The 27,067-nt window shown below is 43.7% G+C and overlaps 1 protein-coding gene across 5 annotated transcripts in view; it reads right to left on the bottom strand.

Annotated features, from left to right (window-relative positions):
- Window positions 1-27,067, bottom strand: part of HnRNP-K (Heterogeneous nuclear ribonucleoprotein K) — a gene marked incomplete at its 3' end in the record, with an annotated part of 884,016 nt that overhangs the window by 320,390 nt on the left and 536,559 nt on the right. The window contains 1 exon segment of one of the 5 annotated variants that reach the window (XM_070091466.1): window positions 25,730-25,769. 5 annotated transcript variants of the gene reach the window in all.

The following is a 27,067-nucleotide window of genomic DNA, read 5'->3' as shown; positions in this document are numbered from 1 at the left end:
TTGTGTTTGTCGTCATTCTCGCCGGCGTGGAGCAAGCCTGCTAGGAGTGTGCGCCAGTATCGCACTAGGAGGGCAGCCGGACCTTAAAAAGACGTACCGTTTTTAATCAATCCCCACCCCATATCCCTATTAATCACCAGTGGATTTCTTTCAGTTATCTTGCGTGTGTGTTTCGGTGCTTACCCAATCCGTATGTATTGCCACTCCTCGCCGCTGCACCAGCCATCAGTACCACTATCGACTAGCTACTGGGTTAAGCCCTGGTACTCTCTCTACCATTCAAAACCTTCCTCTCACCAACCTATTCTTTCCCTATCCCCGATTCCCCGCTCACCCCACAAAGGTCTTACCTAAACTCTCTTGTCTTGGAGGACTGAGATCAACCCTGTACCATCCCTTCCACCATATGACCCACTCGCGCTTGTCGCTTCACATAAATATATGAGGATTCACACTTATTGGCAATACCCCATTTCATCCAATATCTCTCACAATTACGAGTAACCGCATTTACGGAGTCCACAAGAAATTATGGTCTTCAAATTATTTTACGAGCGTCAATCTCCGTCAATCCCCTTTGTACCAATGTATCAGATCAAATATAAGGAAGGCAGGAAAAACAAAACAAGATCAAATAGGAGGAAGGCAGAAAAAACAAAAATCAAACAGGAAGAAGGCAGGAAAAAGAAAATATCAAACAGGAGGAAGGCAGGAAAAACAAAAGATCAAAATAGGAGGAAGGCAGGAACAATACATCAAAATCAATTAGGAGGAAGGCAGAAACAAACAAACTGGAGATGCTGAAGGAGGTAAAGCGCAGCACTGCCAGAGAGCAACTAAGACACTGTGATATTCAAATCTCTTACGATAGTGATAGGAATCCGTGAAGGGGAAGTTTCAGTAGCTGTCACAATGGTTTTGGTTTATAACATTACAACACCTCATTCACTCGGCTTCATATTTTTATAGTAGTCACACATATTGTAAATATGTGCAACATATTAGAAGCAGCTTGAATTGTTACTGGACTGCATAAGTGGTAATTTACCAAAAAATAAAACAAAAAAATATTAACACCCAACCCTTATCTGCCTTTGTCTGGTAGCCGCAAATTCTAGCATCTTAAAATTAATAATTTTCGTTAGAAGACTGTAGATCATTCGAAACAGAATATATTTAAGAAAAGTGAGAAATCTTTAATGGCCGATGTGTAGGTGAAAATTTGTTAATTTAGTAACAGGGTTAATAAACATGGAAGTATTGGATCCTCTGTGATAACTGGAGACCACATCTTTCCCTCTCCTTCAAATTTTTACCGAGGGTGTTATTTTTTTTTTACCACAAAGGAAGCTTCACATTGATTTAGGGCGGTGTAAGTTTAAATTTGCCAGTGTTATTAAGCAAAATGCTTTTTATGCAATAACTTAAGAATGTCTCTTTTAGTTGGCCTCAAATCCTCAACCCCCAGTAACTTGATATACCTTTGATATAATTTTGAAGAGCCCGGTCATGGGCCAGGCTTCAAACTTAAAGTGCTGGTGTATTTAAGGATACTGGTCTGTGTGATAACTATATAATGCTTCTTCTGATTGGCTTTAAATTTTCAAAGGTGGTGTTTCTTACTGGAACGTTGGAATTGGTTCTGTGCTGTATATGTATCAATTTGCCTATTTTTTGACGAAATTTAGATATTAGTTTGCATGTCATAACTTATGAATGTCTCATATTTACTAGAAATTTATGCCGTCCACTGAGGTAGAGGAAGTTGATCGCACAATGACCGAAACACAACTGCTCGTGAAGAACACAGGTAATAAGACAGGTGTAATCTAAACCACACAGTTTGAGGGCAGTAGAAGAAAGGAGGCAGGGAAGAAATTAGTCTCTGTAAGCCCACAAGATTGATATATAGTAATTGCACTGTATAACACATACTGTATAAGTTCCATCAGGGCCGGAATTAAGAGGTCTCAGAGAGTAAATTAATTAAAGCCAATTATTAAGTCTGATTTGGCACGTTTCACATGTTTTATTCGTCTGATTATTTTGGGGCATAAAGCTTTCTTCATCGGCCCTGAGAACTGTGCCCAACAGAAGAAAATTTAATGCTGAGCCTCAAGCTCAGAAACGATAAGATCCAAGATGCTAGAAACCAATAATGTGGGTGGAAGTATCTTGAGTCAGGTGCCGAGAATCGTCACCCACAAATGGGTGTGTACGCACGTGAGGGGGGTAAGGAAGCTCCAAGACCTCATCTGCAGATACAAAAATAAGTTATTGATGGGTGGCTGATGGCATTCTGAGTGCTAGTGCTGGCTCCTGTGCCATCCACGCCTGACAACCCCCACCCCAACCAACTACCACCGATCACTAACACCTGCCACCTCCCACACCTTGCTCTGCCCCTCCCACGCTTCACTGTTCACATTGTGGGCAGGTACGAGTGGGACGGGGGCTTTGCAGATGGTGGGGTGGGCAAAGAGGGAACATTACACGGCCCAGGCAGAGGTAAACAAGCGCACAGAAGCGATGAGCTAGTAAACACAGGATATCCTAACACCTGACTGGCGTCGCCTCAAGCTCACCCTAATACTACCACCACACCTTTCTAATTTAGAAGGCCTGATCTAAGGCCAGAGTACAGAAAAACACCCAAAGAATCCCAAATAACACAGACAGTATCCTCGCCAATGACACTAAAGTAATCATCAAATCTACCGATCAAAATCATAACAAGCATCATATAAGAACACCTGAAGTAAAATATCCAGAAGCCCTATAGGAGCAGCGCGAAGAGTAATATTTAATCTAAACACTCTTATTGGTCAGAATTCCCTTGATCGTGTGTCATCAGCAGAGATTCTATAATCATTTCCACCAATAACACATCAGCAATCTCTCAGAAAAATACCGTGAACCACCACAAAAACACATCACCAGAAGACGACACAGATCACAGTTCTTCTCAAGAATAAAAATAGTAGTGCAACTCATTACATGAAAATCTCAATATTTTACAAAGAGTAGCTTGGGAAAGTGTACACATCCACCAGCATAACTAAGTACAACAGAACTGAAGGATCTCAGCAATGAAACATACTAGGATTGCTAATCAAATCAATAACATTAAAAGAAAACTTAAATGTGGACAGTCCACTGGCTAACACCTTTCACTCTGTATCCTGTACTTTTAAAGATCGGAACCTTATTTACTTCACATTTCACCTTTTAATCTATTTTACTCAAAAAGAACGGATCGCGGAGGCGATGATAACCAGAACCATTAACAGATTAGCAGAAAACACAGGCTAATCTCGTCAATCCTCCCATTTCATCCACTTCAAACTTCACCTCTCCAATACATTCACTACTGTAGCTACCATAGTCATTAACTGGTGGAATGCTTGACAAGAAGCGTCTTAGTTCAGCCTGACACCCTGTGATTCACCAAAAGTCCACACTTAAGTGACGAACATTAAAACGACATTCCGTTCCGTCCTGGACAAGTGCGGGTTTTTGGTGAATTGTTCCAGCCATGGTATTGTGGCTTTTATTCTCCATCCAAAGTGATAAAATGTGAAAGGAAAATATGGCTAGCTTTTGTTCCCACAAATTACTGGGAACGCCTTAAAGTCCTAAATATATACTCGCGGAGAGATGCATAATAATATATACGTGCAAAGTACTTGAAGGCCTAGTCCCAAATCTGCATACTGCATGACAATAAATTAGAGTAAGAAATATGGGAGAAAGTACTGAATAAACCCAGTGAAAAGCAGGGGAACCCTGGTAACAATAAAACACCATCACCATCCGTGGTCTCAGACTATTTAATTTCTTACCAAAAGATATCAGAAATACTGCTGGAACAAGTGTAGAAGTCTTCAAAGGAAAACTCCACAAATACCTCCGTTAAGTGTTGGATCAATCAGTCTGTGATAGTGGGTATGTGGTCAAGCGGGCCCCCAGCAGCAACAAATGGGTCGGGTACGCAAGCACTAGACAAGCCTGGCCCGGGGCCGGGTTGCACGAGAAGGAAAACATATGTATCTATAATACAAAATAGAGCAGTCGCAGCAAACTGATGATGAACCAAAGTTTAAGAAAACTGTTTTTCCTTCTTTCCCAGGAACTTCCCCTAGACACTCCACTATCACCCCTCACAGACAAACTGAACTACAGGCCGACATCAATGATATATACATCTCGTCCTAAGTAATGGTGAAATCTGTCAAGGTAAAAAAGGAGTAATGGAGTATCAAGGGAGGAAAATGAGGAGCTTCGTCACTAAACCTGACGAGCGTACTGAGTTACATGACCGAGCTACTGAGATAAGGCAAGAGTGATGGATGGACTGTAGGAAGACACGAGACACGGTTCCTCATCAAAGATCTACAAGCTATATACAATAAGAAACAGTGAAACGACAATTCCTCCAGAAATCCGGAGTACCAGCCTGAGGGAACCGAAACTTTATGTTTTTAAATTATGTTATGAAATGACCGAAAGAAAATATATCACACGCAAAGCGCAGGCTAAGCAGTACTTGTGAATCTAAGAATGGCGTTTAATAACCTCAGTAAAATATTATTTAGACTATAGAAACTGAACCTAGTGATTGGAAGAGAAGACTAGTGGAAACAAAATTACAATATACTCAGAGGAACTAAGAGGGAAGATAAGGACATACTAAAATGCGATGCCCAGAAACAAGGGGATAAAAACAGACGAGTCACAGAAATGCAAATTAGCAATTTTTTCAGTTTCGGTTAGTAGGAACGTGGACTGAACTGTATGAGGAAGTGATGAGAGCAAGCTCCTTAAACAATTTTGCATGTGGGTATACAAGCTTTCAATCGGCCGAAAGCGAGTAGTGCCAGTCGACAAAGTTGATGAGGTGGAACACGGAGCCACGCCTCGACCCCCGCAACCACAACTAGGTAAATATACACAAATAACCCGCACATAGAAGAGAGGAGCTTACGACGACGTTTCGGTCCGACTTGGACCATTTACAAAGTCACACTAACGAGTCGAGCAGGACGGGTATATATAGACAGGAAGAGGTAGTGAGATGGAAGGAAGTAGTAATGGGGAAGTAAGGAGGAGGAGCCAGTCAAATACAAAGAAAAGCACTGCAAGGGAGCTAGGTGCCCACACTGCAAGGGAGCTAGGTGCCCACAGAGGGAGAGCAAGAACACATAGTTGGGTGGGGGGAGGGGAAAATAATGAAATAATTAATGAAAGAACAGAAACACAAGACAGAAGAAAGACAACCCAGAAGAGAAAAAAGGAAAGAGGAAGATGGAGAAGAAGAAAAAGGAGGAATCAGGTTAAGTCACGGGTGTTCTGAAGTTTGGAGCATTTTGCAATGAAGTGGGAGAGGAAGGCATCTACAGAGACGAAGCCAGGACTAAGATTCATACAAGGAAAGTTGTGTATTAGGGAGGATTCAACAAGACGGCGACTGTTAAAGTTGGAAGTAGGGAAGACAGTTTCAGCAGAAGACCAGTCAATAGGATGGCTGTGATCTCTGACGTGACAGAAAAGAGCATTGAAACGTCGTCGTATGCTCCTCTCTTATATGTGCGGGTTATTTATGTATCGTTCCAGTCACGGTATTGTGCCTTTTTTTTTTATTTATGTAAATATGCCCCAAAGCGGCTTATTATAAAGGCACCTATCAAACTGTATCATTAACATAGCGTAGTGGTAGTCGAGCATGGCTGTGTGAGGAAAACGGAAGGAGGGAGAGGGGAAGGGGGTAGAGAGATTGGAATAAGGGGGGAAGACAGAGAGGGTGAGGAAGGAGAGAAAAAGAGAGAGAGAGGGGAAGTTAGTATATCAAATCGAGACAGAGAACACAAAGTGAGAGGGAGCGCTAGAGGCTTACATTATTGAGGTAAATTATGTAATGTCTTTCCAGACTTCTCCCCTCGCAGCACAGCCTCAAGCCAAACATAACTGTTCACTGTGTAATCACTAGGCTGTCGTTTCCACCAGTATAACACAACCACCAAACTCCACCGGTAAAATCTCAACAACCATCACCGCCACCAGTATAACATCACCACCTCCGATGACTTAATAAGCAGGGCGGGCGCAGCGGCCAAGCTAAAATTAGGCCATCACCACCATCCTAACCCCCCATCCTCCCCATCGCCACTCGACTCATCGACTTCCCCCCCCACCCAGGGATCACCCACAACCCTATAATCACTGCTCATCCCCGTTCTTCCTTATCACCCATTTTCTTCCTATACTCACAAATATAGCGATCACAGAGTCGTGTAGCAGCACACTGCCGATGTTCCCTATTTTATTTAATAAAAGCCTTGGCTCACTAGTAAGAGGCCAACAGGTGCTGCAAGACACTGCATGTGCCACTCCATCATATATGTCCCCCTCGCCTTCATAACTTTCTCTTTCCTTATACACACTTCTAATATACGGTCTTTTGCTGTCAGTGTTTTGTATACCTCACTTATGTCCCTTCATACGCTACCGCCCACCTTCCTGTAACATTTACACTGTACCACCCACCTTTCTGCAGGGTTTACACTGTACCACCTACCTTCATGCAAGGTTAACACTGTACCACCCACCTTCCTCCAAGGTTTACACTGTACCACCCACCTTCCTGCAAGGTTTACACTGTACCACCCACCTTCCTGCAAGGTTTACACTGTACCACCCACCTTCCTGCAAGGTTAACACTGTACCACCCACCTTCCTGCAAGGTTTACACTGTACCACCCACCTTCCTGCAAGGTTTACACTGTACCACCCACCTTCCTGCAAGGTTTACACTGTACCACCCACCTTCCTGCAAGGTATACACTGTACCACCCACCTTCCTGCAGCGTTTACACTGTACCAACCACCTTCTTGCAACGTTTACACTGTACCACCCACCTTCTAGCAACGTTTACACTGTACCAATCACACAATAGAGCGGAAAAGTAATGTGAAGGACCTGGGTGTGGTAATGTCCGAAGACCTCACCTTCAAGGACCACAACAATGCCACTATCACATCTGCTAGGAAACTGATAGGATGGATACTGAGAACATTCAAGACAAGAGATGCTAAGCCAATGATCATCCTTTTTAAATCACTTATTCTCTCTAGGCTGGAATATTGCTGTATATTAACATCCCCATTCCAGACAGGTGAAACTGCAGAACTAGAGAATGTACAGAGAACCTATACTGCACATATAAGTTTCATCAAACACCTTAACTACTGGGAGCGCCTGGAAGCACTTGACTTGTACTCACTAGAGCGCAGATTATGATACCTCTCTCACTAGAGAGAGGTATCATAATCTACACCTGGAAGATTCTGGAGGGACTGGTCCCTAATATGCACACAGCAGTCACTCCATACAAAGGCAAAATACTTGGCAGGCGATGCAACATACCTCCAGTGAAAAGTAGGGGCGTCACTAGTACACTAAGAGAAAACGCAATAAGTGTCCGGGGCCCAAGACTGTTCAAAAGCCTCCCACCAGCAATAAGGGGCATTACGGGAAGACCCCTGGTTGTCTTCAAGAGGGAGCTGGACAGATACCTAAAGACGGTGCCGGATCAGCCTGGCTGTGGTTCGTACGTTGGATTGCGTGCGGCCAGCAGTAACAGACTCGTTGATCAGGCCCTGATCCACCGGGAGGCCTGGTCGTGGACCGGGCCGCGGGAGCGTCGATCCCCGGAATGACCTCCAGGTAGACTCCAGGTACCACCCACCTTCCTGCAACGTTTACACTGTACCACCCACCTATCTGCAACATTTACACTGTATCACCCACCTTCCTGTAAGGTTTGCACGTTACCACCCACCTTCCTGCAAGGTTTACACGCTACCACCCACCTTCCTGCAAGGTCTACACTGTACCACCCACCTTCCTGCAAGGTCTACACTGTACCACCCACCTTCCTGCAAGGTCTACACTGTACCACCCACCTTCCTGCAAGGTCTATACACTGTACCACCCACCTTCCTGCAAGGTTTACACGCTACCATCCACCTTCCTGCAAGGTTTACAGGATACCACCCACCTTCCTGCAAGGTTTACACTGTACCACCCACCTTCCTGCAAGGTTTACACTGTACCACCGACCTTCCTGCAAGGTTTACACTGTACCACCCACCTTCCTGCAAGGTTTACACTGTACCATCCACCTTCCTGCAAGGTTTACACTGTACCATCCACCTTCCTCCAAGGTTTACACTGTACCATCCATCTTCCTGTAAGGTCTACACTGTACCATCCACCTTCCTGCAAGGTTTACACTGTACCACCCACCTTCCTGCAAGGTTTACACTGTACCACCCACCTTCCTGCAAGGTTTACACTGTACCACCCACCTTCCTGCAAGGTTTACACTGTACCATCCACCTTCCTCCAAGGTTTACACTGTACCATCCATCTTCCTGTAAGGTCTACACTGTACCATCCACCTTCCTGCAAGGTTTACACTGTACCACCCATCTTCCTGTAAGGTTTACACGGTACCACGCACCCCGAATGAAGCCGCCGACAATGAACAATACTCTAAATGAGAGAGCACAAGCTATTTGAATAGTGCCACCACTGGCACTATTTCCCTTGTTTTAAAAGTTCTCGTTGTCCCCTCCACCGTTTTCCTGACTGTCGTGGCATTTGCCATATTATGATTTTTGAAAGAAAGATCAAGTCTTTTCACGGGTTTCTTTCGTTCTATTTGGTGATCCTTTGTATACATTGTCCCCTTTGAATTCTCATGTTGTTCTCAAGTGGCCAATAGAAAACCTTGTTTATATATTCCTGTAATTTTTCAGTGTCTTTTAGTGAGATGACTTTCACGATTATTTTAGTGTCATCTGCAAATAATGATGATACAAAACTGTGATGGGTGTTTTTATCTATGTTATGTATGAGGATGTTTCAACATCACAAAGCCAGGATAGTGCCTTGGGCAACTGCGCTTTTTACCTCGCTAATGCTGGATTCAGCTCTGTTTACTACTACTCTTTGTGTTGTATTATCTGTCTACCTTCCAGGTATGACTATGGCCCCTTTATTTTGTGTGCAGTCACCCCATGACCGCATTTGTCAAACATATTTAAAAATCTGTGTATATCACAACTACGTTTTGGTTTTCTTCCAATGCCTCCGTAATTCTGTCATGGTGGTTCAGCAATTGTTACAAGCAGGATCTACCGGTTGGAGCGCTGTCCCCAAAGGATACTGAGTACTTGTGATGGTCGTATTTTGCACTTTATTTAAAAAAAAAAAATATCCACGAATCCAGTACAGGGGTTGCATGAGTAGGCATATTTTCTACTTTTTCGAATTTTATGAGATTTTTGCTTATGTCAGTTATATGATCTGTTTGGCCTTCACATATAATAATAAAAAAAAAATCTGCATTCTCTACGTTGCTTTCATTAAGTGGGTTGCTGAACACTGATTCATATTGCTACCTGGAGTCTACCTGAAGGGCATTCCGGGGATCAACGCCCCCGTGGCCCAGTCCTCGACCAGCCTTCCCAGTGGATCAGGGCCTGATCCATTAGGTCTGATTGAGGACCAGGCCACAGGTACGGTGACCACCAGAACGGCCTACAGGCAGACTCCAGGTAACATAAAAGAATGTACGAAAGAAAAAAGATTACTGACCTGCTTAAAAACCGTGAATATGTGACAACGAAGGACAACTTGAATATCATTTTAAGTTTTCTTAGTACATAATACATATGCTGACTTTCTATACTTTAGTGTTGAGCTTCTCCTGAAACTGGTGAAGGTTTAGGCTGCTCATGACTGTTTCCCGGGGTACGTCTCATAGTTCTTTGTCAATTTTGTCCCGGTCAATTCTCTGACTGTTCAAGCTAAATATACTGAACATCCCTTCTTCACACTATTACTAGAGTTTTCCAGCTCTTAGTTTATATTCGTTTGTAATTCTGTGATATTGCAAACAGACTGTTACATCTCTGATTAGTTCTCCATTGCTAGTAAAGATCAAATCCAGTGAATTTTTACTTCTACAGAGTTCTGTTATCTGTTGGCTCAAAGCAAACGCTTCACAAGCCCCATTAGTTCTTTGGTATGCACTTACTGAGCTACTGTGCTTCCAGGAACTATTAATGACACAATGCTGAAATTTACCATTCCATATCTGGGAGGTTAAATCACAGAGAAGGATAATATTTGGTGTTGGGGTCCAAGACTCAAAGCAGTTATCTTCCTTATCTGATCCGTGAATTCTTCACTCGTTACTGACGATAGTTTATATAAAAGAATAATTACTAATAATTTATATACCAGGAGAATTACTAATGCCATCGTTGAAGGGACGTTGACCCCCGGAACACCTTCCATGCCGACTGCAGGTATCATCTGATGAATTAGCCAATGCATGCAACAAAATGTAACGTTCACATCTCGTCCTACTCGGTGTTACCTAATTACTCTCTTACATCTACATACTACAATATATTATCGTTATCTCACCGCCCACAACATCCCTTCTATGTTTCTGTAAAAGCTCCATACAAGGTATTGACTTATGTGAAGAGCCCATTAATATAGCTAATTTTGTCATTTTTATTTGCTTTTAAACCCTGAATATTTACAAACAGGAAAGATTAATCACTTGGTATGTTTTAGTTTAGTGTGGTTGTTAGTACGCCAAGTAATGTACCATCTCGCATGGCACTTGTTGCATGTATCCCTGCTATCTCCAGTACCGGCTGTACACTTCCTCTGTTGTATTTTCGACCCTAATGAGTGTACAACTACCTTAGTTTCAATTGTGGTGATTTTTACTATTTAGTGTATTAAAAATTTCGAGTTTGTCAACGTTAATTTCTCAATATTTCCGAATACTTACAAATACTATTTCCTTTGTTTTAAGTGTAGGTTAGGTTACATAAACCCACAAAAACTTATATTTAACTACAAAGAAATCAATTTAACAAAACGGCCGCGACACGCTTGGCAAGGCGGTGACTGAACGTAACCAGGAAACGTTCACATCTACACGAGTATTAATAGTGGTACAAGAATGAGGTGCTGCTATTATATGTAAATCATAACACTTTAATAGCTTTATTCTGCAGGGCTCCAGGACTCATACGAATTTAGCACTCATTTCTATAATGACAATAACAATACTAATAATATTGGCTTCATTTCGTATATTCGTGCGTATCTGTGACTTGATAGCTCTACAACACATAACTAACAGATACATTTCTACGTGCTAATGGTTTCTGACTTCGGTGCCCCTCAATCAGTATCAAAAGTGCCACAAAACACACAGGAAAGCAAAGGTAAGTGAAAGTCTGTGTCAGTTTGTATTTATCTTCCTGAGTGGGTGAGAGCAATCACCGAAGATGAGGATAACGTTCAAAGTTAGCCACAGCAGTGGAGTGGAAAGCAGTTGAGGCAGAGACAACGAGCCACACACACGCTCTGTAAACATCACCAGGAACCCAACCCCACACACTTGCCATACACCCTCCGAGCCTACCTTACCTGCCTTATACCTCCAGATAGCCTACCTTACCTGTCTCATACCTCCAAAGAGCCTACCTTACCTGCCTTATACCTCCAGAGAACCTACCTTACCTGTCTTATACCTCCAGAGAGCTTACCTTACCTGTCTTATACCTCCAGAGAACCTACCTTACCTGTCTTATACCTCCAGAGAGCTTACCTTACCTGTCTTATACCTCCAGAGAGCTTACCTTACCTGTCTTATACCTCCAGAGAGCCTACCTTACCTGTCTTATACCTCCAGAGAACCTACCTTACCTGCCTTATACCTCCAGAGAACCTACCTTACCTGTCTTACACCTCCAGAGAGCCTACCTTACCTGTCTTATACCTCCAGAGAGCCTACCTTACCTGTCTTATACCTCCAGAGAGCCTACCTTACCTGTCTTATACCTCCAGAGAGCCTACCTTACCTGCCTTATACCTCCAGAGAGCCTACCTTACCTGTCTTATACCTCCAGAGAGCCTACCTTACCTGTCTTATACCTCCAGAGAGCCTACCTTACCTGCCTTATACCTCCAGAGAGCCTACCTTACCTGTCTTATACCTCCAGAGAGCCTACCTTACCTGTCTTATACCTCCAGAGAGCCTACCTTACCTGTCTTATACCTCCAGAGAGCCTACCTTACCTGTCTTATACCTCCAGAGAACCTACCTTACCTGTCTTATACCTCCAGAGAGCCTACCTTACCTGTCTTATACCTCCAGAGAGCCTACCTTACATGCCTTATACCTCCAGAGAGCCTACCTTACCTGTCTTATACCTCCAGAGAGCCTACCTTACCTGTCTTATACCTCCAGAGAGCCTACATTACTTGCCCTAAGTGGTCAGTCTATCACACTTGCCTACACCCGAAGAAACCAACCTCGCTTACCATACATTCCCTGACAACGTACCTAACCTGCCTTACAACCCCTGGCAACCTACCTCATCTACCATATAACTACACAAGAGCCTCATCTACCATATAACGTTTATACAAGAGCCTTGAAAAGTATTGGTTTACAGATTCTTATGTCAAGGAAACAGAAAACCAAATCTTTCACAAGCTACCGAGGTACATATCAGTCTTCTTTATCTTCAATATCTTGATTTCAAATCTTAAGTCTTCTAGAACTGACTTAGGACGTCAGAATTTTTAGTAATAGAAAATTTTTTTTCTTCGTGCACTGTTTATCAAAAAATCAAATACAGAAACTTATCTGGAATACGTGACAATGTATTTACATTTTTCCTGTAGCTAAACATCCTAACATGTTCCGTTAATGCTGATCTCAAATTATTTTGTAGAATACAAACGTTCACCTTCGTAGTGTGATCCAGCAGTGTCACTAGCAGCTGTGATAGTAACAGTGTTGCTAGCAGCTGTGACAGTAACAGTGTGATCCAGCAGTGTGTTGTTAGCAGCTGTGACAGTAACAGTGTGATCCAGCAGTGTGTTGTTAGCAGCTGTGACAGTAACAGTGTGATCCAGCAGTGTGTTGCTAGCAGCTGTGATAGTAACAGTGTTGTTAGCAGCTGTGACAGTAACAGTGTGATCCAGCAGTGTGTTGCTAGCAGCTGTGACAGTAACAGTGTGATCCAGCAGTGTTGCTAGCTGCTGTGATAGTAACAGTGTGATCCAGCAGTGTGTTGCTAGCAGCTGTGACAGTAACAGTGTGATCCAGCAGTGTGTTGCTAGCAGCTGTGACAGTAACAGTGTGATCCAGCAGTGTGTTGCTAGCAGCTGTGACAGTAACAGTGTGATCCAGCAGTGTGTTGCTAGCAGCTGTGACAGTAACAGTGTGATCCAGCAGTGTGTTGCTAGCAGCTGTGACAGTAACAGTGTGATCCAGCAGTGTGTTGCTAGCAGCTGTGACAGTAACAGTGTGATCCAGCAGTGTGTTGCTAGCAGCTGTGACAGTAACAGTGTGATCCAGCAGTGTCACTAGCAGCTGTGATAGTAACAGTGTTGCTAGCAGCTGTGACAGTAACAGTGTGATCCAGCAGTGTGTTGTTAGCAGCTGTGACAGTAACAGTGTGATCCAGCAGTGTGTTGCTAGCAGCTGTGACAGTAACAGTGTGATCCAGCAGTGTGTTGCTAGCAGCTGTGACAGTAACAGTGTGATCCAACAGTGTCACTAGCAGCTGTGATAGTAACAGTGTTGTTAGCAGCTGTGACAGTAACAGTGTGATCCAGCAGTGTGTTGCTAGCTGCTGTGACAGTAACTGTGTGATCCAGCAGTGTGTTGCTAGCAGCTGTGACAGTAACAGTGTGATCCAGCAGTGTGTTGCTAGCAGCTGTGACAGTAACAGTGTGATCCAGCAGTGTGTTGCTAGCTGCTGTGACAGTAACTGTGTGATCCAGCAGTGTGTTGCTAGCAACTGTGACAGTAACAGTGTGATCCAGCAGTGTGTTGCTAGCTGCTGTGACAGTAACTGTGTGATCCAGCAGTGTGTTGCTAGCAGCTGTGACAGCAACAGTGTGATCCAGCAGTGTGTTGCTAGCAGCTGTGACAGTAACAGTGTGATCCAACAGTGTCACTAGCAGCTGTGACAGTAACAGTGTGATCCAGCAGTGTGTTGCTAGCAGCTGTGACAGTAACAGTGTGATCCAGCAGTGTGTTGCTAGCAGCTGTTACAGTAACAGTGTGATCCAGCAGTGTGTTGCTAGCTGCTGTGACAGTAACAGTGTGATCCAGCAGTGTCACTAGCAGCTGCGATAGTAACAGTGTCACTAGCAGCTGTGATAGTAACAGTGTTGCTAGCGGTGTGTTGCTAGCAGCTGTGACAGTAACAGTGTTGCTAGCGGTGTGTTGCTAGCAGCTGTGACAGTAACAGCGTGATCCAGCAGTGTGTTGCTAGCAGCTGTGACTAACAGTGTGATCCAGCAGTGTGTTGCTAGCAGCTGTGACAGTAACAGCGTGATCCAGCAGTGTGTTGCTAGCAGCTGTGACAGTAACAGCGTGATCCAGCAGTGTGTTGGTAGCAGCTGTGACAGTAACAGCGTGATCCAGCAGTGTGTTGGTAGCAGCTGTGACAGTAACAGCGTGATCCAGCAGTGTGTTGGTAGCAGCTGTGACAGTAACAGCGTGATCCAGCAGTGTGTTGCTAGCAGCTGTGATAGTAACAGCGTGATCCAGCAGTGTGTTGCTAGCAGCTGTGACAGTAACAGCGTGATCCAGCAGTGTGTTGCTAGCAGCTGTGACAGTAACAGTATGATCCAGCAGTGTGTTGCTAGCAGTTGTGATAGTAACAGCGTGATCCAGCAGTGTGTTGCTAGCAGCTGTGACAGTAACAGCGTGATCCAGCAGTGTGTTGCTAGCAGCTGTGACAGTAACAGCGTGATCCAGCAGTGTGTTGCTAGCAGCTGTGACAGTAACAGCGTGATCCAACAGTGTGTTGGTAGCAGCTGTGACAGTAACAGTATGATCCAGCAGTGTGTTGCTAGCAGCTGTTACAGTAACAGTGTGATCCAGCAGTGTGTTGCTAGCTGCTGTGACAGTAACAGTGTGATCCAGCAGTGTCACTAGCAGCTGTGATAGTAACAGTGTGATCCAGCAGTGTGTTGCTAGCAGCTGTGACAGTAACAGTATGATCCAGCAGTGTCACTAGCAGCTGTGACAGTAACAGTGTGATCCAGCAGTGTGTTGCTAGCAGCTGTGACAGTAACAGTATGAACCAGCAGTGTCACTAGCAGCTGTGACAGTAACAGTGTGATCCAGCAGTGTCACTAGCAGCTGTGACAGTAACAGTGTGATCCAGCAGTGTGTTGCTAGCAGCTGTGACAGTAACAGTATGATCCAGCAGTGTCACTAGCAGCTGTGACAGTAACAGTGTGATCCAGCAGTGTGTTGCTAGCAGCTGTGACAGTAACAGTGTGATCCAGCAGTGTGTTGTTAGCAGCTGTGACAGTAACAGTGTGATCCAGCAGTGTGTTGCTAGCAGCTGTGACAGTAACAGTGTGATCCAGCAGTGTGTTGCTAGCTGCTGTGATAGTAACAGTGTGATCCAGCAGTGTGTTGTTAGCAGCTGTGACAGTAACAGTGTGATCCAGCAGTGTGTTGTTAGCAGCTGTTACAGTAACAGTGTGATCCAGCAGTGTGTTGCTAGCAGCTGTGACAGTAACAGTGTGATCCAGCAGTGTGTTGTTAGCAGCTGTGACAGTAACAGTGTGATCCAGCAGTGTGTTGCTAGCAGCTGTGACAGTAACAGTGTGATCCAGCAGTGTGTTGTTAGCAGCTGTGACAGTAACAGTATGATCCAGCAGTGTGTTGTTAGCAGCTGTGACAGTAACAGTATGATCCAGCAGTGTGTTGTTAGCAGCTGTGACAGTAACAGTATGATCCAGCAGTGTGTTGTTAGCAGCTGTGACAGTAACAGTGTGATCCAGCAGTGTGTTGCTAGCAGTTGTGATAGTAACAATGTGATCCAGCAGTGTGTTGTTAGCAGCTGTGACAGTAACAGTGTGATCCAGCAGTGTGTTGCTAGCAGTTGTGATAGTAACAATGTGATCCAGCAGTGTGTTGCTAGCAGTTGTGACAGTAACAATGTGATCCAGCAGTGTGTTGTTAGCAGTTGTGATAGTAACAATGTGATCCAGCAGTGTGTTGCTAGCAGTTGTGATAGTAACAATGTGATCCAGCAGTGTGTTGCTAGCAGTTGTGATAGTAACAATGTGATCCAGCAGTGTGTTGTTAGCAGCTGTGACAGTAACAGTATGATCCAGCAGTGTGTTGCTAGCAGTTGTGACAGTAACAATGTGATCCAGCAGTGTGTTGTTAGCTCGGTCACCCACAGTTGTGATAATAACAATATTGTGTCGCCTGAACACACATTACCACATGATATCAGATATATTGCTGGGACAAGTGTAAAAGTCTTCAGGAGAACATTGGACAAGTATCTCCATTAAGGGCCAGATCAACCAGGCTGTGATGGATATATGGGCCAGAGAGCCGCCAGCAGCAATCGCCTGGCTGACCAGGAAAGAATCAAAGAAATCTGGCCCAAGGCCGGGCTCTGGAGTAGGAAAACCCTCGGAACTCATCAAAAATATATCTCTCATGGTCACCCACAGATTACTTTTCGTTATGTACTTTTTCCAGAGTTAGTTTCCTCAGGTTTTACGTAGCCGAGCAGCCGAAATCTAAGTAACAATGACACAGCAGAGAAAGGACAATAACAAGAGAGTAGTATGGGAAATAAGTATAACACTGGGGTAGCAGGGAAGGAACACACACGCACGCACGCACACACGCACGCGCACACACGCACGCACACACACGCACGCACACACACGCACGCACACGCACGCACGCACGCGCACACACACACGCGCGCGCGCGCACACACACACACACACAGATGAGCCACAGGGATGTTAGGAAGCATTTCTTCAGTCACAGAGTGGTCAGGAAGTGGAACAGTCTGGCAAGCGATGTAGTGGAGGCAGGAACCATACATAGCTTTAAGACGAGGTATGATAAAGCTCTTGGAGCAGGGAGAGGACCAGTAGCGTTCAGTGAAGAGGCGGGGCCAGGAGCTGAGTATCGACCCCTGCAACTACAATTAGGTGAGTACACACACACACACACACACACACACAAACAAAGATTTTCAACACATCCATTGAAACTGGGCAACTCTCTGAGGTATGGAAGATGGCAAATGTAGTTCCAATTTTTAAAAAGGGAGACAGACACGAGGCATTAAACTACAGACCTGTATCACTAACGTGTATAGTATGCAAAGTCATGGAGATCATCAGAAGGAAAGTGGTGGAGCACCTGGAAACAAACAAGTGTATAATCCACAACCAGCAAGGTTTCAGAGAAGGAAAATCCTGTGTCACGAACCTACTGAGTTTTATGACAAGGTGACAGAAGTAAGACAAGAGAGTGAGAGGTGGATAGACTGCATTTTCTTGGACTACAAGAAGGCCTTCGACACAGTTCCTCACAAGAGGTTACTGTAAAAGCTAGAGGATCAGGCACACATAACAGGAAAAGCACTGCAATGGATCAGAGAATATCTGACAGAGAGGAAACAACGAGTTATGGCACGTGACGAGGTGTCAGAGTGGGCGCCTGTGACAAGCGGGGTTCCACAGGGGTCAGGCATAGGACCTGTGCTGTTTTTGATATATGTGAATGACATAACGGAAGTGATAGACTCAGAAGTGTCCTTGTTTGCAGATAATGTGAAGTTAATGAGGAAAATCAAATCAGTCGAGGATCAGGCAGGACTACAAAGTGACCAAGACAGGCTACAAGCCTGGTCCAGCAACTGGCTCCTTGAATTTAACCCGGCCAAATGCAAAGTCATGAAGATCGGGGAAGGTCAAAGAAGACCGCAGACACAGTATAGTCAAGGTGGCCAAAGACAGCAAACTTCACTCAAGGAAAAAGATCTTGGGGTGAGTATAATACCGAGCACATCTCCTGAGGCGCACATCAATCAGATAACTGCTGTAGCGTACGGGCATCTGGCAAACCTAAGGATAGCGCTCTGATACCTCAGTAAGGAATCGTTCAAGACTCTGTACACCATTTATGTCAGGCCCATACTGGAATATGCAGCACCAGTTTGGAATCCACACCTGGTCAAGCACGTCAAGAAATTAGAGAAAGTGCAAAGGTTTGCAATAAGACTAGACCCAGAGCTAAGGGGACTGTCCTACGAAGAAAGGTTAAGGGAAATCGGCCTGACGACACTGGAGGACAGGAGGTCAGGGGAGACGTGATAACGACATATAAAATACTGCGCGGAACAGACAAGGTGGACAAAGACAGGGTGTTCCAGAGATGGGATACATAAACAAGGGATCACAATTGGAAGTTGAAGACTCAGATGAGTCAAAGGGATGTTAGGAAGCATTTCTTCAGTCATAGAGTTGGCTCTCTCTCCCTGCTCCTTGAGCAGGGAGAGAGAGCCCAGTAGCAATCAGTGAAGAGGCGGGGCCAGGAGCTATGAATCGACCCCTGCAACCACAAATAGGCGGGTACAAATAGGTGAGTGTACACACACACACAAATGATAAAACTCATGGACCAGGGAGAGTGGACCTAGTAGCGACCAGCAAAGAGGCGGGGCCAGGAGCTATAAGTCGACCCCTGCAACCACAAACAGGCGAGCACACACACATACAAACTCTTCTGGGCAGTAAAAATAACACTCACATGACCTCATATCTTCGCAAGTTTCCATTTCGTCCTGCCAAGATGATGTGTGGTACACACACTCATGTACATATGAACGTACATGAACACAGAAGTGCTGAACTCTACGAATGATACAGTAGAAATCCTAGACATTAAAGTTGAAAATAGGTATTTGTTAATTATCCTAGTATACACATCACAATCAGCAACTGCTGAGGAATTCACAGATCAGTTAAGGAAGATAGATAGCTATCTGGATAGGTTACAAAATTCCAAACCAAATATTTTACTCCTTGGAGATTTTAATCTCCCTCATGTAAAATGACGCAAGGCAATGTTATACCAGAAATATCTCCGGGAAGCACCCTGGCTCAACAGGCACATACCAGGGAACTAATGAGGCTTTGTGAAATGTATTCATTGAACCAAAAGATAACTGATCACACTAGAAATAAAAATACCCTGGATTTGATACTAACAAACAACGAGGAGCTAATCAGACACACAACAGTTACAAAAACAATATACTCTGATCACAATATATAGAAGTTCAAACTAATACTAACTCAGGGTTAGGGAACTGAATCACTAATGTTTGAGACGAGATGTTCAGTAAGTTTAATTTTAACAACCATAGAATTGACTGGGAAAAAATAAACCAAGAACTATCAGACATATCCTGGGAATCAGACATGAGTTCAATAAATCCCCACCAGCGCCTAGAGAAGCTGAATACAGAAGCATACAAGGTATGTATGAAGCACTTACCATTGAGGAAACCCAAAAGATCAGAGAGCGTAGGAGATGGTACAGAAGAAGAAAACGGGTTACTGAATTGCTTTAAAACAAAAATATGCTGCAAGAGAGGAAAGATAGACTTAGCCGAGAGATCACTGAATTAGAGCAAAAGCTTAGGATGTCATACCTATGAGAAGAAGTACAAAGGGAACAAAGGGCCATACAGGACATTGCAAGAAACCCAAAATATTTCTATTCCTACGCAAAATCCAAGCTAAGAACTACCTGTAGAATTGGACCACTACTGAGAGGAGACTCGTATACTGACGATGAACAGGAAATGAGTGAAATCCTAAAAGAACAGTACGAGTCAATGTTCAGCAACCCACTAAATGACAGCAAGGTAGAAAATGCGGAAATATGTTTCACTCCAGCAGAAGGTCGCGCAGACCAACTGACATTAGTACAAATCCCATAGATTTCGAAGAAGAAATGGATAACATCCCTACTCACTCGGCACCTGGACCAGATTCATGGAATGCTCTATTTATAAAGAAGTGTAAAGTACCACTAGCACGAGCCCTCAGTATTCTTTGGAGAAAGAGCTTAGATCTATGTGAAATACCGGAGGCCTTAAAGAGTGCACACATAGCTCCTTTGCATAAGGGAGGCAGTAGAGCACTAGTTAAAAATTAAAGACCAGTAGCCCTAACCTCTCACATCATAAAAATCTTAGAAAGAGCGATGAGACGGCACACTATAAATTTCATGGACCAGCATAACCCGATCCAGCATAATTTTAGAGCAGGACGATCATGCCTGTCACAGCTGTTGAACCATTGTGATAGAATTACGAAGGCGTTGGAAGACGACTAAACGCAGATGTCATTTACACAGATTTTGCAAAGGCGTTTGACAAATGCGATCATGAAGTGATAGCGCACAAAATGAGGGCCATGGGCATTACGGGGAAGGTAGGCAGATGGATTATCGGGTTCCTAACACACACAACACAAAAAAGTAGTAGTAAATAGAACAAGATCTAGCATCAGCGAGGTGAAAAAGCTCAGTTCCCAAAGGCATTGTCCTGGCACCTCTGCTGTTTCTCATCCTCATAGCAGACATAGATAAAACACCTGTCACACTTTTGTATCATCATTTGCAGATGACACTAAAATAAGCATGAAAGTCACTACTGTAGAAGGCACTGAAAGCATTACAGGAAGACATAAGCAGTATTTTCCGGTGGGCAGTGGAGAACATGACGTTCAATGGTGATAAGTTCCAGCTGTTTAGGTATGGAAAGAATGAAGAACTCAAAAAGAACACTATACAAAACTCAAGAGGGTCACCAAATAGAACGAAAGGAACACGTAAAAGACCTGGGAATAATTATGTCAGCTGACCTTTCTTTTAAAGACCATAACAAAACAAATATCACGACACCCAGGGCCTGGTCCCAAGTCTGCACACTGTCATAACATACTGGAGTGAGAGATATGAGAAGTGTAAAATAAACCCAGTGAGGAGCAGGGGTGCGGTGGGGACAATAAGGGAACATCTGGGGTTCCAGACTATTCAACATCTTACCAGAAGATATCAGAAACACGGCTGGAACAAGTGTGGAAGCCTTGAAGAGGAAACTGGACAAGTATCTTCACCAGGTGCCAAATCAACCAGGCTGTGATGGATATGTGGGGCAGCGGACCTCCAGCAGTAACAGCCTGGTTGACCAGGCAAGCACCAGACGAGCTTGACCCATAGCCGAGCTCCAAGAGTAGAGAAACTCTCGAAATTCTTCAAAGGCATATCAAAAGTAAAAGTAAAGCACACCAAACATGGAACACCAACACAGCTCGACCCACTCTTGATACAAACTGCTAATATATATCTTTATTTTACCATCATCTACGAATGGTTCTCTCTCTCTCACACACAGTGCATATAACAGTGAAAATTAATCGTGACGAACCAGTAGCAGCCAGTGATCATGTGGCATTGATTACCTCTTGGAAAAAGAAAGGGAGACAGAAAAAAGAAGCAAATTATAAAAATGGGACTATAGAAGAGAGGACTATGATGGCATGAAAATTTGTCTGAGAGAAGTAGGATGGGAAAGTGAACTGCTAGGCAAAACCATACAAGAAATGATGAAGGTAATAGAGTCAAAGTATCAAGAGGCAAAGGTGAGAAGATTCATAACTATGAAGAAAAACAGCGAGAGAGAGAGAGAGAGAGAGAGAGAGAGAGAGAGAGAGAGAGAGAGAGAGAGAGAGAGAGAGAGAGAGAGAGAGAGAGAGAGAGAGAGACCATTACGGTTAAAACGAGAATGCAGAGAAACCAAGGGAAGAAGAGGGTTTGGGGAAAATATAGATGAAATCAAAAGGCAGAAAACCGAGAGGAGGCAGACATGAGAGCTAGCAACTAGTATGTAAGAAGGAAGGTACTCTGGAAGATAGTTTGAAAGTGATATAGCTTTAAAGGTCAAAACAGAACCAAAGTTACTTCACGGCCACGTAAGACAAAAGACGATTGTGAAGGAGCAAGTGATAAGGCTGAGGAAGGAAGAAAGATGCTAGTAGAGAATGACACAAGTTTAAGTGCTTAGCAAAGGAATTAAAAATGTCCTCACAGACAAAAGTGGAGTTCTAGCGGAAGGCACATATGTCATTCCTATTTATTAAGAAAAGGGGACACACAAGAGGCCCTGACTTACAGGCCAGTAACTTAAACATGCATGCTGTCAAAAGTTCTGGGGACGATAATAAAGAAAAGAATATTGGGACACTTGGAGAGATGATTCTTTATGGAAAAAAACAGCATAGATTTGGGGGATGGAAAATCCTGTCTTAAAACAGTTGAACCTAACGACACACAGCTGACTGGCATGTCTAAGATTATCTTTCAGAAATCTAAGTAAGGACTCGTTCACAACACTGTATATCGTTAATGTCTGGCCCCTACTGGAGTACGCAGCACCAGTATGGAACCCACACCTGGTAAAGAACGTCAAGAAAATAGAGAAAGTGCAAAGGTTTGCAACAAGACTAGTCCCAGAGCTAAGGCGTATGTCCTATGAGAAGGGGTTAAGGGAACTCAGTTTGATAACACTGGACAACAGAAGGACTAGGGTTGATATGATAACGCACATAATACTGAGAGGAACTGATAGAATGGAGAGGGACAGTGTGCTGGAGAATCGGGAAACACACACACACACACACACACACACACACACACACACACACACACACACACACACACACACACACACACACACACACACACACACACACCGCAGTTCCACTATTGTTATTATATTTATGAGGAAAAATAAAGCCGTAGGAAGGTAATAAGGTTTGAGCCAAGGATGAGGATGGTAGATTCAATTTCTTGAATGAAGGCAGCCCTCTTGAAAGAATAACTTCTCACATTATTTATATAAGTCTCCTCTACACTAACCACTTGCTATGCGATAGTTACTACAACACCATGGTGTGGTGTGTTGTGGTGTACCTTGCTATAGTGTACCATGGTGTGGTGTACCACAGCTTGAGCCTAGATGCTGACGCCAGTATCAGCACCAGAGCTGGAGCCTCAATGCTAAGGCTTATAATGAAACTAAGTCAAAGGAAAAGCAAGACAAGGAAGACTGTCCTTGGTATTAGAATAATACAGAGGTGGCATGATAGGTGAACACCAAGATATTTATGGAGTGTGTCAGGTGTGGTGGCGTGAACAAGAGTGGGAGAGTGCAAGTAAGGAGGGAGGCACGTATGTATGGCCTTGTTGCACTGCACACCTCACTTGCCAACCCACATCCATCATTGGCCTGACCCGACCCATGCTAGTCACCCTATGAAGTAACATAGCTAAAACTAGCCACTGAGGGTGCATGTTGCTTCAGTTGTACACTACACACCTCTGATACCTGGTATCGAGTCTTCCTACTTCCGCAGCACAAGCACCGTCTGGCTAATAAGAACATAAGAAAGGAGGAACACTGCAGCAGGCCTGTTGGCCCATGCTTGGCAAAAGTACCTTTCCTTAGGGTCATCTTCACTTGCTGGGACACGGTTTGAACAGTGCTCAAAAACTAATAATTGACTGTCACCATTACCATTTTTCATTGAACCTAAACGCATTGCTAATATTAATTCTGAATGTGGTAAGCCTAACTAATTCACGGCCATATTACACAGAACATTCATAACATAAACAAAAATATAAATTCCTATTGAAGTCCAAATCATATTCATACCTTGGTCCAAAACTGTATGCCACACTACTAAGAAGTAAGAGGGGGGCATCAGGCTCGTATATATAAACATAAAATATCTCATTACGGTTTAAAATTAAAATATAATTTTATTTATTCATCTAAATTTCCATTTTTCAATATTCTACTGCACGTATCAAAGAGGTAACATTACAAGCTATTAAAACAGCAGTTAATAAACCATTCAAATTATACCAGGGACATCACAGGCTGTAGCAGCAGGGACATTAGGAATGGCGGCAGCAGCGGCAGGGACTCCAGGAGCGACGATGAAGGGAGTATTAGCGGTGGCGGCGGCGACAGCGTCGGCTTAGGTTCATGTACTGCAAGTTAAACTATATTCAGAATCCATTCCAAGTTACAGAAAATTGTGACGAATGGGTAAATCTTCCAGGTGTTTAGGCCAAAAATTGGGATGCTGAGTTTTTAATAAGACACCTGACTGACCATAACATCAGCGTGTTGGTTCTGTAGCGTAGTTATCTGTGTTCCCGCTGGATCCTGCTTCCTAAATAACAAAAAAAGGCACAATACCGTGACTGGAACGATACACAAATAACCCGCACATAGAAGAGAGGAGCTTACGAACACGTTTCGGTCCGACTTGGACCATTTAGTCACACTGTGATGTAAATAAGACACATGTGCAACACCTGGGAATCTTTAATGAGGAAACGTTTCGACACACAGTGGCTTCATCAGTCCATACAATGGAGAGTGGTGAAGAACAGGAGGAGTTTGAGGTAATCAGTCTCTCAGCCTTGAGTCGATGTGGTCAGTGATTCTCTGAACCATTCATCTACACTTTGTAAATGGTCCAAGTCGGACCAAAACGTCGTCGTAAGCTCCTCTCTTCTACATGCTGGTTATTTGTGTATCCTGCTTCCTATTCGATCGTCAGAAACGCGACAAGAATTTTTTGCAATTACGTTAAAATATATATTTAACTGGCTAATTTGGTTAATTTACGTTATCCTAAGTTAAAATTGTATAGAACTGGAGAACTCTGCCTAAATCAATATGCAGTATTATAGAACTAACATCGTCTGCCGAAGAGTATTACGAACACAACAAGACAGAGCTGGACTCGGAGGTTCCTGGCCAAACAGCAGAAGTGGTCAGACAGCTCACTACTGAAATTACACCCCAATAAACGTAAAACTTCTTAGGGTGTGGACAAGGAAGGCCAGTCTGAATACAGCCTCCTCGGCTGTATTCCGGCTGCAGGCCTCACAAACACACAAAGGATTTAAAACTAACCACAATGTGTGGGGAGAGTATATATACTGTACTGCATGTTATGAAATAAATCTTATTGATTGATAATACCTGAAGGCATCCATCAAGCAAATACCCTGGGCAACAACTACCATCATTAACCCGAACCAAGTACCCTGGGCAACAACTACCATCATTAACCCGAACCAAGTCATGTAGGGCCCCATACACATGGCATGTCAGGACTACGGTAGAGTATGCAGTACCGGCATGAAGCTTACACCTGATCAACCCACGTACAAAAGAAAGAAGAAAAAATCAAGAGATTGGTGCCAAGAACAGTCCTGCAGATGAGAATATCTTATGAGGAGCGGCTTAACCTTCGCTATGATGAAGTGAGGTCAAGATCACCTCCACAACTACATTTAAACAAGTGTTGAACGGGTGAAATGTGGATACGACAAAAACAATAAAGAGTGAAGACATATCATCTTGAGCACTGAAAGAACTACAAGCACTCTGTAAACCAGCAGTGAGGATCTACACAATAAAAATAGGCCAACTACTGGGAAAACAGGCATGTGGAACAAATGCAGCCCATTATCATTGATATACAGTATACTGTTCAGAGTTGAAAAGGTAAATCAGAAACGTCTTATCCCCATGGAGTACCGAGAGCTAGAACTCATCACGTATTCAATTAGAGTATTCCAACACTCCCCTCCCTTCCCAGGAAAAGGAAAAAAAACGGCAATAAAATTCGGAGGCAACACTAACAACGTAAGGGAGATCAGTTCAACTTTACCTGAGACGAGCTATAACACCAACGCCGCCTCAGTACGTACCTGCAACACAAAACAATCAATATTAACACAGAAACATTATAATAATCAAGAGGCAAGCGCTAAACCCCTTGGATTATACAGCACCTGTGGGGGGGGAGGGGGGATGGCTTAATTCAGGGAACTGGAGCACAGATCCAGTTCCCTAGATCAAGAGCCCTTCACCAGCGTCAAGGATCCTCCCTCGAGGCCCATGGTAACTTATCACAAAGTAGCAAATTTCACACTGCACAGAACAACCACTGAAAATATTAACTGGGATAATAAATGCAATATTGTAGGGCGAGAAGAGTAAAGTTGCAATATTGTAGGACGAGAAGAGTCAAGTTGCAATATTGTAGGACGAGAAGAGTAAAGTTGCAATATTGTAGGGCGAGAAGAGTAAAGTTGCAATATTGTAGGACGAGAAGAGTAAAGTTGCAATATTGTAGGGCGAGAAGAGTCAAGTTGCAATATTGTAGGGCGAGAAGAGTAAAGTTGCAATATTGTAGGACGAGAAGAGTAAAGTTGCAATATTGTAGGGCGAGAAGAGTCAAGTTGCAATATTGTAGGGCGAGAAGAGTAAAGTTGCAATATTGTAGGGCGAGAAGAGTAAAGTTGCAATATTGTAGGACGAGAAGAGTAAAGTTGCAATATTGTAGGGCGAGAAGAGTCAAGTTGCAATATTGTAGGGCGAGAAGAGTCAAGTTGCAATATTGTAGGGCGAGAAGAGTCAAGTTGCAATATTGTAGGGCGAGAAGAGTAAAGTTGCAATATTGTAGGGCGAGAAGAGTAAAGTTGCAATATTGTAGGGCGAGAAGAGTAAAGTTGCAATATTGTAGGGCGAGAAGAATCAAGTTGCAATATTGTAGGGCGAGAAGAGTCAAGTTGCAATATTGTAGGGCGAGAAGAGTCAAGTTGCAATATTGTAGGGCGAGAAGAGTAAAGTTGCAATATTGTAGGGCGAGAAGAGTAAAGTTGCAATATTGTAGGGCGAGAAGAGTCAAGTTGCAATATTGTAGGGCGAGAAGAGTAAAGTTGCAATATTGTAGGGCGAGAAGAGTAAAGTTGCAATATTGTAGGGCGAGAAGAGTCAAGTTGCAATATTGTAGGGCGAGAAGAGTCAAGTTGCAATATTGTAGGGCGAGAAGAGTAAAGTTGCAATATTGTAGGGCGAGAAGAGTCAAGTTGCAATATTGTAGGGCGAGAAGAGTCAAGTTGCAATATTGTAGGGCGAGAAGAGTAAAGTTGCAATATTGTAGGGCGAGAAGAGTAAAGTTGCAATATTGTAGGGCGAGAAGAGTCAAGTTGCAATATTGTAG

The sequence above is a fragment of the Cherax quadricarinatus genome, chromosome 35, assembly GCF_038502225.1.
Source record: "Cherax quadricarinatus isolate ZL_2023a chromosome 35, ASM3850222v1, whole genome shotgun sequence".
NCBI lineage: Eukaryota > Metazoa > Arthropoda > Malacostraca > Decapoda > Parastacidae > Cherax > Cherax quadricarinatus.
This window is presented reverse-complemented; position numbering and strand designations above follow the sequence as displayed.